Source organism: Pseudorca crassidens, chromosome 4 (assembly GCF_039906515.1).
Source record: "Pseudorca crassidens isolate mPseCra1 chromosome 4, mPseCra1.hap1, whole genome shotgun sequence".
Classification (NCBI taxonomy): domain Eukaryota; kingdom Metazoa; phylum Chordata; class Mammalia; order Artiodactyla; family Delphinidae; genus Pseudorca; species Pseudorca crassidens.
The window spans coordinates 129,236,328-129,253,374 of NC_090299.1; the positions used below are offsets into that span (position 1 = coordinate 129,236,328).

At 39.8% G+C, this 17,047-nt stretch overlaps 1 long non-coding RNA gene across 1 annotated transcript; it reads right to left on the reverse strand.

Moving 5' to 3' along the window:
- Positions 1-11,761: 11,761 nt before the first annotated feature.
- Positions 11,762-14,966, reverse strand: LOC137223257 (uncharacterized). The gene is made up of 2 exons (XR_010942767.1): positions 14,754-14,966; positions 11,762-12,042 (listed from the first exon to the last, which is right to left on the reverse strand). It is a non-coding gene; the product is annotated as an uncharacterized lncRNA (long non-coding RNA).
- Positions 14,967-17,047: the final 2,081 nt, after the last annotated feature.

Genomic DNA, 17,047 nt, shown 5'->3' on the forward strand with positions numbered 1-17,047 from the left:
GACTTTGTTTTATTTATTTTTTCTTACCTAGTGTTTTGAACAGTGCTCAGTGCAGGAAAGGAACCAAATAATTATTTGCCATGCAAATCTCCTTTTATCTTTCTCTAACCCTTGCATTTCCATCTCTCCCCTCCTGGTCTTCTGTTTTTCACTGCTTTTCTTAACATTTCTGAGTTCCAGAGTAACATAATCTAGGGCCAAAAAATTCACCTCAGGACCCCAGTACACTATAAACATGAAGAAACTAGGAGTAGAAATACAGGGGTGGTAGAGTGTGTCTGCCCCACCCCAAACTATTCAAATTCCAATTTTAAAAGGTTAAACAGCACACCTCTCAATATACCTCTTTTTTTAATTTTTAAAGTTATTTTTAGGGGAGTAACATTTATTTATCAGCTAAATTGTGAATATTATTTTTAGGCAATCAGATATAGACACTTGAAAATTCCACAATACTTTAGAGACCCAAAGGCATAGACACAAGTGATTTACTATGTTTTTAAACAGTGACAAAAGGGAACATTAATTCTGGGATATTTTTAATCAATTCAACACTATTATACACTAGAGAAAAAAAATTCACAAACATCCCTTTGCAAAGCCAGTAGCTTTACATTCACATAGTATTATTACAGCAATTTTAAGTGTTAATCTATGATACAATAATGTTAGTTCAGAAAATGTAAAAAAATACAGTTTTTGGAGCCAGGCTCCCAGTTTTGATGAAAGCTGGTCAGTTCATCCTAATGTTAGTTTGACTCTAGGCTTTGGCCTGAAGTCCATGTGTTTGCCATCCTTGCCCTGAAAGTGCTAGGCAACTCTTGTATTAAGAACAATTTCATAACTTTTGAAATTAAACGTAGTCACTTTCAGAATTTCCTCACGTTTCTCCCCAATATTTCATCCACATTAAACCTACTGTTCCTCAAGTTCTAGCATCTGAGGTGTTTTCTTTTTCTTTTTTTTTGCTGCTCAGAGCAGCTTGCAGTATCTTAGTTCCCCAACCAGGGACTGAACCCGTGCCACGGTAGTGAAAACATGGAGTCCTAACCACTGGACTGCCAGGGAATTCCCTGAGGTGTTTTCTTTAAGTTTTCACTGTTTTCTGTGCATTTTGACTAAATTATAAAATTATTTCTCTACTATTTTCCATATGAATGTTAGTATTTATTACATAGCAGTTTATAGATATTTTATAAGGCCTCAGACCCCCTAACATAACTGCATTTTGACTAATATTATAAAATTATTTTCTACTATTTTCCATATGAATGTTAGTATTTATTACATAGCATTTTATAGACATTTTATAAGGCCTCAGACCCCCTAACATAACTGTATAGTGACTCTTCTTACAGGTAGTAAGATTAATGAACTGTGATTACTGTAAGCAAAGTAGATCAAAATCTGTGTGCTTCTTTTCAGAAGATAGATCACAAGGAAAGAAAATGTGTTATGTCTGAAAATTCTCTGGTTAAAGCTGCTTTATTCATAAACCTTGCTCATTTCTTTCTGTATTTCTATAAAAGGAATAGGGAACCATCTCCCTGCAGTGTCCCCAGACAGGGTAAGAGAGCTGTGTTGGAAGTTCACACAGGACCATCATTTCTGCCCTAATTTCCCACTAAAATGAGTCAGAACCCAACCTCTGATCCTACCTTTTCACCTCCTCTCTCCCAATCATCACCCAGTTATGCAAACCAGTCATGAGTGACCCTCTGTTGTTCTGTCAGAGCGGAGTCTCCTCATGAGGCCAAGAGGGGCTCAGGGCTATCTGCCTGTCTCTCAGCATTTGACAGGGAACAAAGGTCAGGGCTTTTGTCCAGTATTTTCTGTTTCACTGAAATCTTTATAAATCATGCACATTCCACCCTGCCTCCTTCACTCTTGCCCGTTCCCAAACACCTGTGTTTGCATTTCGGCCTCTGATTTTTAACACTGTTTTCATTGGACAGTGCATTCCAAGCAGCTAGCTAACAAGTGAATCTGTGAAATACAATTCAAGTAGAAATTGGGAATCTTACTTCTTCTCGAATAGGACCAAATTCGACAAAAGAATGTTCTGGTCTGACTGGGTCACTACCAATGAAGAACTGGGGAGCTGAGCACCTGTCTGGATGTTAGCAGTGTAGACAGCACCCCTCCCCACCTTCCCCAGTAACCAAGACTTCTGAAACGCATGGGTTTTTTCCCCTTCAAGTGCATGGCTCAATGTTGGAGACAAAGACATTTTGCAGAACTAACCAGATAATACTCAAGAGTGGATTATGTGGAGAACTATACAAACATGTCACTCCAAAACGGACCGTAAAAAGAATAGGATTCAGATGCCAAGTCCTAAGTAAGGAAACTGGCTGAGTTGTGAAATACGATGGCAGTAAAACTCCACTTGATATTGGCGCTGACCGCCAAGCTCAGCTTTAAGACTTTCTACTTCTGAGCAGTGTCCAGATATGCAAACAGAAAAGACAAACTATAAGGCTAACAGGAAATTTTACCTTCTCAGAGGTCAAATTTGCTGAAATTTTTGAATAAGATACAAAAGGGCAAGAGGACCAAAGACCCTGGTGAAATCAGAACCCTGTCCCCTGAAGCCAGTGACTGAGTAGGAAAATAATTTCATATCCTCATGCCTGGATTTTAAGGGCAGAAAGCAATATAGTCTGGCAAAAATATGGGACATAAATTTAATAAAATGAGTTTTATGAGATGGGGCACCACAGAGCTTCCCTAATTAAACTCTGTCCTCACGTTAGGGCAATTTTCTTCTTTTTGAGACCAGCCTGTCCTTTATTTCTTAACTTCCTGTCATTCTTTTTATTGGTAAAGCAATTATTTTTACTAAAACCTGTGGACAGAGCTCATAAAGTGACACTGTTTTGCCCACACGCTGCATTGTTGAAAGATATAAAGAATAAGTATACATTTTTGGAGGGGAAATAAATCACTCAAATAAGTTTTACTCAACATAATAGATTGTGCCCATGATTGTAATGTTTTAAAATTTATTTTATTGAAGTATAGTTGATTTTACAATGTTGTGTTAGTTTCTGGTGTACAGCAAAGTGATTCAGTTATACATATATATAATCGTTTGCATTTGCTAATCCCAAACTCTCAGTCTATCCCTTCCCTCCTAACCCCCATGATTATAATTTTAAGCTAGTTTTCTGGGAACTTCCCTGGCAGTCCAATGGTTAAGACTCTGTGCTTCCACTGCAGGGGGCAGGGGTATGATCCCTGCCCCCTGCAGTGGAACTATTCTGCAAGCTACAGGGAGTGGCCAAAAATAAAAAACAAACAAAAAAACCCCTACGTTTTCTGGATGAAGACTGGAAAATTATCCTTTTTAATGAAGGAAAACAATGTCTGCTTTGGGAGACATTATATAAAACAGATTTTAGATTAAAATATTAACTCAAGGGCTTCCCTGGTGGCGCAGTGGTTGAGAGTCCACCTGCCGATGCAGGGGACACGGGTTCGTGCCCCGGTCCGGGAAGATCCCACATGCCGCTGAGTGACGGGGTCCGTGAGCCATGGCCGCTGAGCCTGCGCGTCCGGAGTCTGTGCTCCGCAATGGGAGAGGCCACAACAGAGTGAGGCCCGCGTACCTCAAAGGACTGAAGGAAGATATCCCCCAGAGGTCCTTAAATATATTCTTACGTCAGAAAACTGTACCTAAACTAGTCATTTCTGCTAAAACTATCTCGTGAAAGTTACTCTAAGTGATTTGGTATGGATGCATAGCTAAAATTGCTACCTGTAACTATACGTGCGGGCAAAATAAACTTCTGACACAGGTCACTACCAACTTCTATCATTTAAAAAATGTGTATCAAGTTTCATTAAATATCATCATTAAATATCTTTTTTGGTTATTGAAAAGTCAACCAGATGTATACTGAGCACTATCTATTGGTAAAGTACCAGTAGCAATAGAATTTCGTAGTGTAAGGTAAAATCTACATGAAAAGATTTAGTGACAAACTTTTACAAATCAGTGTTTTATTATATTAGGTTAACTTCTGGATAGGGAGAGAGAAAGAGAGAGAGAGAGAGAGATCTAAGAGAAAGTTAAGAATTATGAGCTTCTAGTCTCTTCAGAAAAAGTTGTATTAGGCTTCCCTGGTGGCTCAGTGGTTAAGAAACCGCCTGCCAATGCAGGGGACGCAGGTTCAAGCCCTGGTCCGGGAAGATCCCACATGCCGCGGAGCAACTAAGCCCGTGTGCCACAACAACTGAGCCTGTGCTCTAGAGTCCGCGAGCCACAACTACTGAAGCGACGCACCTAGAGCCCGTGCTCCGCAACAAGAGAAGCCACCGCAATGAGAAGCCCGCGCACCACAATGAACAGTAGCCCCCGGTCTCTGCAACTAGAGAAAGCCCACGTGCAGCAAAGAAGACCCAACGCAGCCAAAAATAAATAAATAAATAATTTTAAAAAGAAAAGAGTTGCATTGTCACTTGTAGAAGAGGGTGGGACAGATCATACCATTAGGTACAGTTTTGATGTTTCTTTAAGCTGAAAGACCCTAAGCTATGAGTACAGTGATGTAACATATCCAGAGAAGAAATTATAACCACATTCTCTGAAGTCAATATTCTCAAGATATCAGTGTATTCTACCTGCTGGGAGTCTACAAAGAAATGCACAATGATGCTGGCGATAGCCTTAGACTATTTTCCTTTGAAAAAAGGAAAAGAGTTTGAAAAACTATTAGTTTGAAAAACTAAGTTTAATAATCCTAACCCTAACCCTAACTATTAGTTTGAAAAACGAAGAATTATTCTGATCTATGACCCACCAGAAGCCATGTGGATACCATTGTTATAAGGAGACCATGAGAACTCCAAAGCTGCTGATCCAGGATGGATTCATGAGGTAGATTCTGTAAGATTAATTTGCTTTCATTAAGAAAAAAAAAAGCTTTCAGGGATTTTGCCATGGAGAAGAGGGTAGAAACTGTGCAGGGAGAAAGTGGAAGTAAAACTAAGAGGTAGATTGAAGAAGCGAACCTGAAGAAAGGGACTCTATTCTTTCCCATTATGGTTTTTCTCCCAGAAATAAAAAAAACTTTAACATAAGCATAGGTAGATTATTTGCTTTGGGCTATGTTAAATACAACCTAAATAAAAGGACACCAAGTATGGATTCAATCAGTGTCTTTTAGCATCACAGTATAGGCTTCCTTAATTTTCAAAAGCAGAGGAAAATTTAAAAAGTGATCCAGTGTTCAGGAATATTTTACTTACTATTTTAATAAACCTTTGTTTATGCCTAGAGGTGCCGTTAAATTACCAGCCAGACATTAATACACAGCTCACTGGGGACTGGCGTGTATGCAGTGATTATTGCTGGGCGTTTCATTTGGGGCTCGCCCAGCTGTTTATAAACAGCTACTGGACAGATGATTTTTTTAAAAAAAGTCTGGGCTTCATTTATATTCCGAGATTGTTTTTCTATCATACTTGGAGATGAATAGCTATTTACGATGTGGATCAAATAATCATAATAGTAAGCTTTTAAAAAGAAGGCATCTTTTAACCAACAAGGACCTACTGTATAGCATAGGGAACTCTATCCAATATTCTGTGATAACCTATATGAGAAAACAATCTAAAAAATAATGAATATATGTATATGTATAACTGGATCACTTTGCTATACACCTGAAACTAGCACAACATTGTAAATCAATTAAATCCAAGAAAATTAAAATATTAAAAAAATAATAGGGTATCTTTAGACATTTTTTTTTCTGTGATTACAGTAGAAGGCAACTAAATTTTTCCTACTTGAAGAGGTGACTGAAAATATGGTGTTTGATGATGAATAGCCTTTTGCCCTTTTTCAGTTTACAGTTCAGAGCTTAGCATAAGAGTCAGGTTAACAGACTGTTATACCTGGAAGGACCACCGATGAGACACTGATTTCCACCTGTGCAAATACATGCCAGTGATTGTGTATTTCAGAAAATCAATCAGAACATTGTTGTGAAACCCGAGCCTGAATGTGTTTGGTGCGTTAATTCTAATTATAATAATTAGGTTATAAATAATTCATCCTGTATCAGTACAATGGTTCATTAAATGGCATTACATTTCTTAGATGGGTGATCTTAATTTTTTTTTTCTAGCACTTAAAAAATTAGAATGCTACCAAGATGCTGCGATTCATACCTCTAAATTGTCTTTTTTTAAAAAAGTTTGTAATGCAAATCAGAGCAGAGAAATTCTAGTCAATGATTTAAAATGCATTTTTATAGTGCTTTCAGGTGCTAGAAGCAAATAGCATAGCAGCAGGATGAAAATCAGAAAGCAATGGGCAAAATGGAGCTGTTTTCCTCTGCTAAATGGGATGCAGAGAGCATTCTTAACTTCAAGAACCGGTGGAGGTACTTCCCTGGTGGCACAGTGGTTAAGAATTCGCCTGCCAATACAAGGGACATGGGTTTGAGCCCTGGTCCGGGAAGGTCCCACATGCCGTGGAGCAACTAAGCCCGTGTGCTGCAACTACCGAGCCCACGTGGCACAACTGCTGAAGCCTGCGCGCCTAAACCCGAGCTCCGCAGCAAGAGAAGCCACCGCAATGAGAAGCCCCTGCTCGCCACAACTAGAGAAAGCCTGTGCGCAGCAACGAAGACCCAACACAGCCAACATAAATAAATAAATAAATAAATGAACGAATGAACTGGTGGAATGAGTGAATAACATCCCACTGTGGTTTTCAGAACTGTTGGCGGTTAGAGCTCTATTTTGTTACTTGTCAGAGCTTCAGAAAAATGGTTATTGAAGGCCTGTTTCACTTACTTTTTTTTTTTTTTTTTGGCCATGCCATGCAGCATTCGGGATTCTAGTTCCTTACCCAGGGACTGAATCCGTGCCCCCTGCAGTGGAAGCACAGAGTCTTAACCACCAGACCACCAGGGAAGTCCCTCACTTACTTTTAAAATACAGGTGAAAGGATCAATGAGCCTGGTGAAACTTGAATAATCATTGAATTTTTCTAGCATCACTAAGGAAGTCATGTCTATAGTAATTACCCCCAATTATGTATGCCTATATGCATATAAACACTAAAAATAAACACTGGATAAAACAAAAGGGGAAATGTAAACTGTTAACATCTTTTGAGAATGCAATTCTGGACATCTCTACTAAGATGACCGTACATACACCCCCTCTCCTAGCAATACCATAAAAACTAATCTACCAGCCCATAAGGGTGCATGTGAAATATGTTTACTGTAGCATTGTTCATTGGGGTAAAAAACAGGACTATAAAAGGAGTGCTCATCACTAGAGATATAGAGAAATAAACTGGGGTTCATTCATACCATGAAATGGGATGCATTCACTAAAGAAAACGTGTTAGGTCTGTATTAGTTGATTGGAGAGATTTTTCACACTGTGTGTTCAAGTGAGAAAAACAGTTTTCTAACATTTTTTATAGGAATGGTGAGGAGGGATGGATAAGAGAGGAAGAGGAAAGACATAAAGAACTTAATGAAATGCTTTAAAGAATATTCTTAATAAAATACGTGTATAATATGATCCTATTTTTTCAAAATTTAATTTAATTTATTTTGGCTGCACAGTGTGGCTTGTGGGATCTTAGTTCCCCAACCAGGGATCAAACCCAGGCCCCTACACACACACACAGTGGAAGCGCAGAGTCCTAACCACTGGACTCCCAGGGAATTCTCTCAACATTTTATATATAAGTCTGCATATATTAGTCTGAAGAGGTATGTTAAAGGATGGTTACTAAAGTTTTAATAGTGGTTATCTCAGATGATTTTTAGTTTCTTCTTTAAATTTTTTTGTCCGGTTGACTACAATATAGCATACTTTACTTGTATAATGAGATGGAAAGAAGTGTAAAGAATTACCAGTATCAATTTTAATGTTCAATTTAAGAAAAAACTTTTCAAATCTGTAAAATACAGAATATATAAACAGGCTTTCGAAAGGCCAAAAATTAATATTATGTTTTCAAATATAAGGCATCATATATGCTCCAGATAACCAGTAAAAAATATTTTGATTTGGCAAATCTTTAACATTGCATCAAGGATTTATATTATGCTGATATGTTATGGTCCAAGTACAAAAAGCAGACCGTTTGCAGAGCCTAATCCTGTTCAAGGGTCATTAAAACCAACTAGAATATCTGCCACATTGGGGTATGCAGGATTTGAAATGTTGGGTTTTGATATATAAAGTCAGAATGTATAGCAGATCCTGATCCTCTGGGGGCAGGAGTTAAGTCCTCGTTCCTTCCAAGGATTTGGAGCACGCAAGCCCAAGGTTTGCAAAAGCCATCTAGAGATACCTATGTATCATAGCACCATGGACTTGTCTCGGTTTTGAACAGGGTGAATAAATATCTTGGTTGCCATCTATAGAAATAACAATAATATCTACTATAAGAGAGGAAAACTATCTTTTTCCTCTGCCCTTCTAAGTTCTCGACTTGGGTCCCTGTCCCAAAAGATTAGCAAGAGAAAGGCACACAAGTTTATTCAACGTAGGTTTTACAGGACACTGGAGATTTCATAAGGAAATAAGACCTGAAGAAGCAGTTAAACCTGAATGTTTTCATGCCAGGTTTGATGAAGAGAGGAGAGTAGTGGGAAAATGTGATAAGACCACAAAAAGGGGGGTGGTTCTCTTGGTGTCCCTCCGTTTTTGGAGATAAGGATGTTCCTTTCTAAGGGAGGCACCTCTCATATGAGGGTTTTGTGACCTGCCTCAGGGGAAGTCAGAAAGTCCTTCCTTCACCTGCCATTTCTCATATTCCTTCAGCTTGAAATATTCAGTAAGCCGAGGGATCACATTTTGGGGTGTTGTGTCCTGAACCTCATCACTACCAGTTGCTGATCACTGAGATAAGTGCTTTCTATGCATCATCTAATTTAATGCTGCAACAACAGGTAGGTCATACTATTTTTGCATGGCTGGCTCTTTCATTTCATTCAGATCCCAAAGGGCAGCTCCTCCTTCCCTGGTCACTCAGGCTAAATCAGAATACCTCTGATATCCAGCAAGACCCTGTGGGGCTCCTGGGCACAAAAGCCTTTCTGTGTCCCTCATTTCTTGATGACAGGAGATAGACTTCATTCAGCCTCCATGACATTCCCTGAGTTCCAATGGGTGGGTTCAAACAGTTGCTCATTAGGGAAGGGTGGGGATGCAGAGACAAGGGAAGAACAGTTAAAAGAAACAATAGTGCAGCCTTGGGGCAGCATCCTGGTTCCCCCTCAAGGATACACATAACAATATCTTTGAGCTGTTTTGCAGATACTGAAACGCCCACCAGGTGGGAGAAGTTAATGGTATGCTGCCCACAGGCACATAGACCCCAGACCAGTTGGGGTTGACCCCTAGAAGGTTGATGATGCTGACTCCCACTTACCACCAACCAATCAGAAGAATGTCCACTAGCTGAGCACACCTTCTTTGAACTATTACTATAAAACTTCTCACTACTCCCTCCAGGTTGGGACACACAGTTTTGGGGGTATTAGCCCGCTGTAGCCCCCTTTGCCTGGCAAAGCAATAAAGCTATTCTTTTCTACTTCACCCAAACTCTGTCACCAAGATTTAATTTGGTGTCGGGGTACAGAGGCTGGATACGGCTTCACCTCCCCCTGCGCAGCCATAGGGGCATGGTGGTTCTAGTCCAGAGCCTCTGAATCTGTCTAGAACTTCTTAGGCATTCAGTCAATATTTGCTGAATACATTAATTCTTTTTATTTCTCCAATGACGTAAGGTTGCGAGCCTCGACTTTGTCTGTTTCCTATGTTTGTTCATTTATGAACTCAACAAATATTTATTAAGCACTTACTATATTCCAGCCCTGTTCAAGGCCTTTGGAATGTGCCAGTGAACAAAGTTCCTGCTTCCTTGGAGCTTACTTTTTAGTCACTAAAATCTTAGGTTCTTTTTTTTCCACCTAGTTTTACTAATTGCCATAAAAATAGTAACAAATGTAAACACTGTCCTGATTTCCTTCTGTGGTATTTAAAAATGTAGATATGCTGCTTTCAGAATTATAGGAATCAGACAAACCTTTACATTTCTTTTTTCGTAAATATTTAATTCTATACGTAAGTTGTCTTAGATGGCTGAAGAGGTAAACCAGACTTCTTATAAGCTAATGATAGAGATGTCTGGTTAATAAAACCATGGTTCTTATATACAAGGTCATGATGAAGAAGTCAAGGAAGAATTAATTTTGAGCCCATATTTTCTATTCCTTGGTATTATCGATAGATTTTAACACTTGAAAAATGGTTTTACCAAGCTTAAAATACTATATCCAATACATTTCCTCCTTAGAAAAAAAGAATGCTTGCAACTGCCTATGCACCAGCTCTTCTCAGGAACCAGATAACTTGATTTGTTTGTTTGTTTTTGAACCGATGCTAACCCTGGGCAGAGTCCTCAAACAACCCTGAGTTTCCTTTAAATAAAATGAGGAAATAATACCTGCTCTGTCTATGCCACTATGAGAAGTGAATGAATTCATGTGGTTTCCATAACTGTAAACTACTGCATACAACTATATGTGAATATAATGTTTACTTGGTGCAATTTTAAGAATAGAAAAATGGAGCCTCTTAACAACAGCTGATATCTATGTAAATAGTTTTAGAATGAGAAAAATTAAATTTAGTGATAATTTCCCAATATGCTCCACCTTCATGGAATAAATGCCAGACACTAAGAATAACCAATTTCAAGTTTACATTGGTCTTAGAGATGGTATAAGCATAAGAAAAACTTGAGAATTCACTTTGCTGCCAGACTGAATTTATAGTTCTTGTAGAAGGCCAAAAGGCAAGGTCAGGCTGCTGGGAAATTGTAAATCTTTTGGTATTTCCCCTTGATAATTTAACTGGGCAGATTAATATAAATACAAAAAAATAAGGTGATATTCAGTATGAATAAAGAGAAGATTCTGATAAAAAGCACAAGATTAAAACTGATTCTAGAGAATTCCCTTGCAGTCAGTGGTTAGGACTCTGTGCTTCCAATGCAAGGGACCTGGGTTCCATCCCTGGTCGGGGAACTAAGATCCTGAAAACATACAGTGCACAGTGCGGCCAAAATAAAAAGAGAACGAAAGAAACTGATTCTCAGCATTTATGGGATAATCCCCCACAGAGCAAGAATTCCCTGGTGGTCCAGTGGTTAGGGCTCTGAGAGTCAACTATAGGGACCATGGTTTGATCTCTGGTCAGGGAAATAAGATCCCACAAGCCACGCAGTGCAACCAAAAAAAAAATCCCCACAGGGGATGGCTCAGGCAGGGAGGATGGGTCCCACAGCTGGGTTTTTTTTCCTGTTTTGCTCTCCTCAAGTCCACAGCTGCTTAGACACTGGTCCAGCACACCTGATCCCCCAAGAGCACAGTGACCTTTGATCTTTTCCATCTATTGTTGGCAAATTCTCCTTGGCTTCTTTGCACATGGTGTTCCCCGTATCAGAGGCTAGGTATATGGAGGTTGGAGACACAATAGGAGGCAGACCTCACTTTCTGTCCCAGGGGCAACAGCAGTACTTCATAGAGGAGGAGACACCTAAAGTGAGTCCTGAAGAGTGAGTAGAAATTGTGCAGAAGAGCAAAGCTACTGTGGGAAAAGAAGATGAACCACATCTATAAAAACAGGAAGAAATCCAGAATACAGAGTGTTGCTGAACCTAAGTGTGTGCCCAACACACATTGAGGTCAAACAAACCGAAACGTCAGAGTTTGGAGCAGAGAAGGTTTATTGCAAGGACCATACAAGGAGAAGGGGTGTCTTGTGCTCAAAAACCCCAAGGGGGTTTTGGGGAAGAGTTTTTATAGGCAAGATCTGGGGGGAAGGGCTGGAGGGTGTGAGACCTTCCTCTGATTGGTTGGTAGTGAGGCAACAGGGCAGTGTTCCAGGAATCATCCTTCTGGTTTCCACCAGTCTGGGGTCCATGTGCTTGTGCTCAGCCTGAAGTTGTCATCCTCCACCTGGGTGGGGGCCTTAGTTCCTGTAGAAAAACTCAGAGACACACATCAGATTGTTATGTATATTCACTAAGGAGGAACCAGGACCCTGCCCCATCACTGTTGTACCCAAAAGGGCCCAGAGGGTCTTGCTCGGTTTGTATTTCCAAAGCATTCTAGTTAGTCTTCATAGAAACGTAAACCTCTTTGTTTTGTATTTTTATTTTATTAGTCCAGAAGGATGTTATTAATTAATTATTTAATTAAATAACATAATTCAAATAACAAGTACAAGGCTGGTTTGGGAACAAATACAATTAATTCTTGGTAAGAGTATTTCTGCTATATTCTTGAGTAACTTCACATTAGCATATAAGGACAATCCCCAAGCAGCTCTTAACTGGAGTTTAAGAATTAGAAAGATCTGGGGACCTCCCTGGTGGCAGAGTGGTTAAGAATCTGCCTGCCAATGCAGGGGACATGGGTTCAAGCCCTGGTCCGGGAAGATCCCACATGCCGCGGAGCAACCAAGCCCGTGTGCCACAACTACTAAGGCTGCGCTCTAGAGCCTGTGAGCCACAGCTACTGAGCCCGTGTGCCACAACTACTGAAGCCCATGCACCTAGAGCCCGTGCTCCACAACAAGAGGAGCCACTGCAATGAGAAGCCCGTGCACTGCAATGAAGAGTAGCCCCCGCTCACCACAACTAGAGAAAACCCGTGAGCAGCAACAAAGACCCAATGCAGCCAAAACTAAATAATATAAATAAAAATAAATTTAATTATAAAAAAAAGAATTAGAAAGGTCTGGGTTGAATCCAGACTCTGTAGTTTACTTTCACTAGCTGTGTGACCTTGAGTAAGTCACCTATTTTTTCTGAGCCGTGGTTTCTTGGCAGATAGCATGGTAATTATAACTGAAAATTCCGTGCATAAATGAGCTCATCTAAAAGAGCTACTGGTACAATGTAGATACTCAATAAATACTCTTTTCCTTACTTCTGAGTAAAAGAAAGAGATAAATTTCTACTACCTTCACCCTTCCCAACTTTTTTGGTCAATACTCTGTACAGTTATCAAGACCTCTACTAAACAGTCAAATCAGACTCATTTAATCCTTGGAAATAAAAGGTTCTTAGGATATGTTTAATGGACTATCCTAATTACTTGTAAGTGATGCCGAATAAAAATGTTGGTCTCTGATCTAGAGACAGGTGAGTATTTCAAATAACAGGACCAACATTTTAAGACAGGAAGGGGGCAGGGCACAACCTTTAAAAGAATGACACAGCTGTTGAGGACACAATATAAACTGTTTAGAACCAATTAGGTCCAAGATGGTGGACCTGCAACAGTTTCACAGGCTCACGGTCCAGTTGGCTCCGTGCCTCCCTGCCACTCTTTTTCTATAGTGATAATAATAACTGGTAACTGGAGAACCAGAGCAACAAGAAATCAAAAAAGAAGTGTCTTCAACACAACAGGCACATTTTGTAGTGAGACCCCTTTCTTCTGCCCTTAAGTACACTTAAGAAAGTCTTATTTTCTTGGGTTGATAGAATTATGCCCCCAGCCTTTTGCCGGAGGCTGAAATTCATATACAACCCTAACCGGCCTACTCTTGGGTCCACTGTGAGCTCTGTGCTGCTCTCTAGAAAGCCTTTGTGTGCTTTCATTTGAACACTAAGCCTGGTGATGATGGGAAGGATGATATGGGCTACTCTCCCTCACAGAGGTGTGATAAAGATAAATGAAATGATATTCATACAGCACATCAGGATAGTCTTATAAAATGCACCTTTGTAAATATGACGTATTCTAAAAGATCAGTGACTGCAACTTCTACTTAAAATAAAAATTGCTGACAACAATTTCAGCCTTGGAAAGTAAACACATCAGCTTGAAATTGAAGTGCACTTTGCCAAGTAGCAGCAGGCTGATCGCCTCTCTGGGTCCTTACTGCAAATAAGGCTAAATGTTCACATGGATCGTTTGTACAGTTCGTCCTGCTCTGCTATTTGGAAGCATTGAAAGGCAGTGGCCTGGTCCGGTGTTCTCTGTGATCCATGAACATCTGGAAGCATGGCTTGGTCTTAGAACCTCCAAGGATGTCTATCTCAAGAAAACTATGATTAGGGACATCTTGAGGATACTGCAGCAGGATCCAAGCTATAGGGGTACATTAAAGCTATCCCATCGGGGACCCTCTGAAACTAGATCAAAGTGACTCTCTGGAAAACCTTCAACCTGGAGACAGGAGCAAAATTCTCATCCCTCAGGTGGCCATGGTCGAGAATGAGGCCACGTCCTGGAACATATTTAGAGATCTTCGTATGCAGACACTGTATGTCACCCACTTATAGCATTCTGGGGGATGTTCTAACACTGTCACAGGGCATTGATGAGTTTTCTACTCTATCAAGCAATGGGTGTCCTATGACTAGCAGAGATCACACAGTTAGCATCCTGTGTGCAGAGGGCAATAACCTGGCAGCAGTGAAGCACGTGTAAGTTGACAGAGGGCCACGCCAGCAAATGCAATAGGGAGACTAGGAAGAGAACCAGTCTTGAAGAGTGCAGTCTTGGGAGAGACCCCAGGCAGCTATGCAAGTGGGGCCTGGCTCTAAAGTAGCAGAGAATAAAGTTTCACAGACTCAGCTACAGAAACACAGGAAGTTCAGTAAGAGGCAGAGGAGAATGATATCAACTACTGAGACGAAATAGCTTCTCCACAATGACAGCCATGGCAGTTGCACCTGTACTTGCTCGCTTACAGCCTCATTCTTTCTCTCCACTCTGGGTCTCCTGAGGCCCTGTTGCCTTCCTCATCTAAACCTGTAATGAGATATCCATTTAAAAATGCACAGAAGAGGGAATTCCCTGGTGATCCAGTGGTTAGGACTCAGCGATTTCATTTCTGGGGACTGGGTTCGATCCCTGGTCGGGGAACTAGGATCTCAAAGGCCGCGTGACACGGCAAAAAAAAAAAAAGAAAGAAACAAAAAAGCACAGAAGAAAAACACAACCTAAAATTAACTAGTGATTTCACTACTGGTTGCTGACACAGATACAATACACCAAATAATATCTTAAAAATAATGTATTTGGTTTTAGAATTTCAATTTGGAGATTTTGACAATTCTCTTTGTATCTGATCTTAGGTACGGTATTACCTTAGGGAAGGTATTAACATTTTGATGCTTCTTTGTCTGTGTTTTCAAAATGAGGGAAATCGTATGATATTTTCCCTGTGCAAAAAGCATTAGAAAGGCATTATACGTCTTGCTATCATTTTACGTTTATCATTAAAAAGTCTGAGACTTTCCTCTTATTCTGTTTTTAAGTCCATTCCACAAATATTCATGTTTAGGATCACTGCTGACTTTTCTCCTTTTTAAGAACGGGAAGAAAGAGGGACTTCCCTGGTGGTCCAGTGGGTAGGACTCCGTGTTCCCATCCTGCAGGCATGCCACAACTAAAGATCCTGCACACTGAAACTAAGACCAGGTGCAGCCAAAATAAATAATAAACTAAATAAATAAATATTAAAACAGAATGGGAAGAAAGACAAAACACAAGGGGAAAAGAATGAACATTTATTGACCATTAACTCTACTGCTAGGTGATTTATCTATATCTGTCATGACAACCTTGTGAAGTAAGTATTATTAACCATAACAAGTTTCACTGGGGAATAAAAGGGTCACATGCCTCTCAGTTGAGATAGCATGAGATTTTTATGCAATTTTTAAAAGTAACAACAAAATCATGTCTTCCCTGTGATTTTTGAGAACTCACATGTGCCAGATAGCAACCTTGCTCCTTGCCGACTCTGTTCTGTCAATGAAGGAACAGACCTATAACTGTGGTCAGATAATTTACTCAAATGGTGGATGTGGAGTTTGAAGGCTCCAGGTTTTCACTCTCTCATTCTTGTGTTTTAAAGTAAGGCATTTCAAATGGGCGATTCATCTGTGTAATCACCACTTAGCCTTCAAAATAAATCTTCAGGTAGATGACTAAAATGATCATGAGAAAGTCATAAAGCATGAAAATGGAATCATTTAGAACATGTTTACTCTTTCCTTCTTTATTGCTTTTAGAGTGTTTGGTTTTAGGACATTCAACAAGTGGGAATAATACCATGACGAGTGATAGAATCCAGCTGTTTGCAACGTGGTACCAAGTGAGGCGGCATATGATTTCAAGGAAAAGGGGGTGGGGAGAAACAGACTGTTTACAAAGTACTTTGTTATTGCTTTCCCCCATGTTCTTCTAGAAAGCAATACAAGAAAAGATTTACAATATCTTGCTTGTGGTTAGTTATTTCTTAAAGCCCCAAGATTTATACTTTGCTTCCTTGGGCTAGGTAGTCAGTGGGGTTAGGCATGCTTCCTATAACGTATATCTCAAGTATAGGGACCCCAAATATTTGTCAGATATTCCCAGCTCTTCATGAAGTCAACCCAATAAAGACATGACACATAACCAGAAGAAATGAAGATCTTATTGAGAAAATCCCAGTCTTCTTACAAGTCAATCAGAGCAGAGAACCAGAAAGAGCTTTCTAAAAAGATATTTCAGTTTAAAACACAGCAGATGACAAATTCAGTCCTAGAGCCCTCGGGGGATTTGACTGCCACACACTGATATATCACAGAAACATTTATTTTGTAAGTAATGTTAATGATATTCTCAGAGCTCTGTGTTTACTGTTTAACACTGCTATTATTTATTGATGACTAATGGCCGATAAACAGAGCCTCTTGCCTTACTCTGGCTTCCAGTCAGTATTTACGGATTAGGTCCATCAGTCTCCTTTTGAAAGCCACTGAGACAATGCAGCTGGCAGCCAGCTGAAGAGGAGACGCAACAAATATCACCCGCTACTCAAGGTAAGACAAAGAAGAGAACTTGTAAGGAAGATGTGCTATTGCCACCACAAAGAAGCATTTAAGTATTATTACGACCTAATTAATATTCCTAAATATCTAGTAGCATGGCTTACCTTTTTATTCTCATCTCTATCTCTAAAACACTCAATACTCTCTAACACTGTT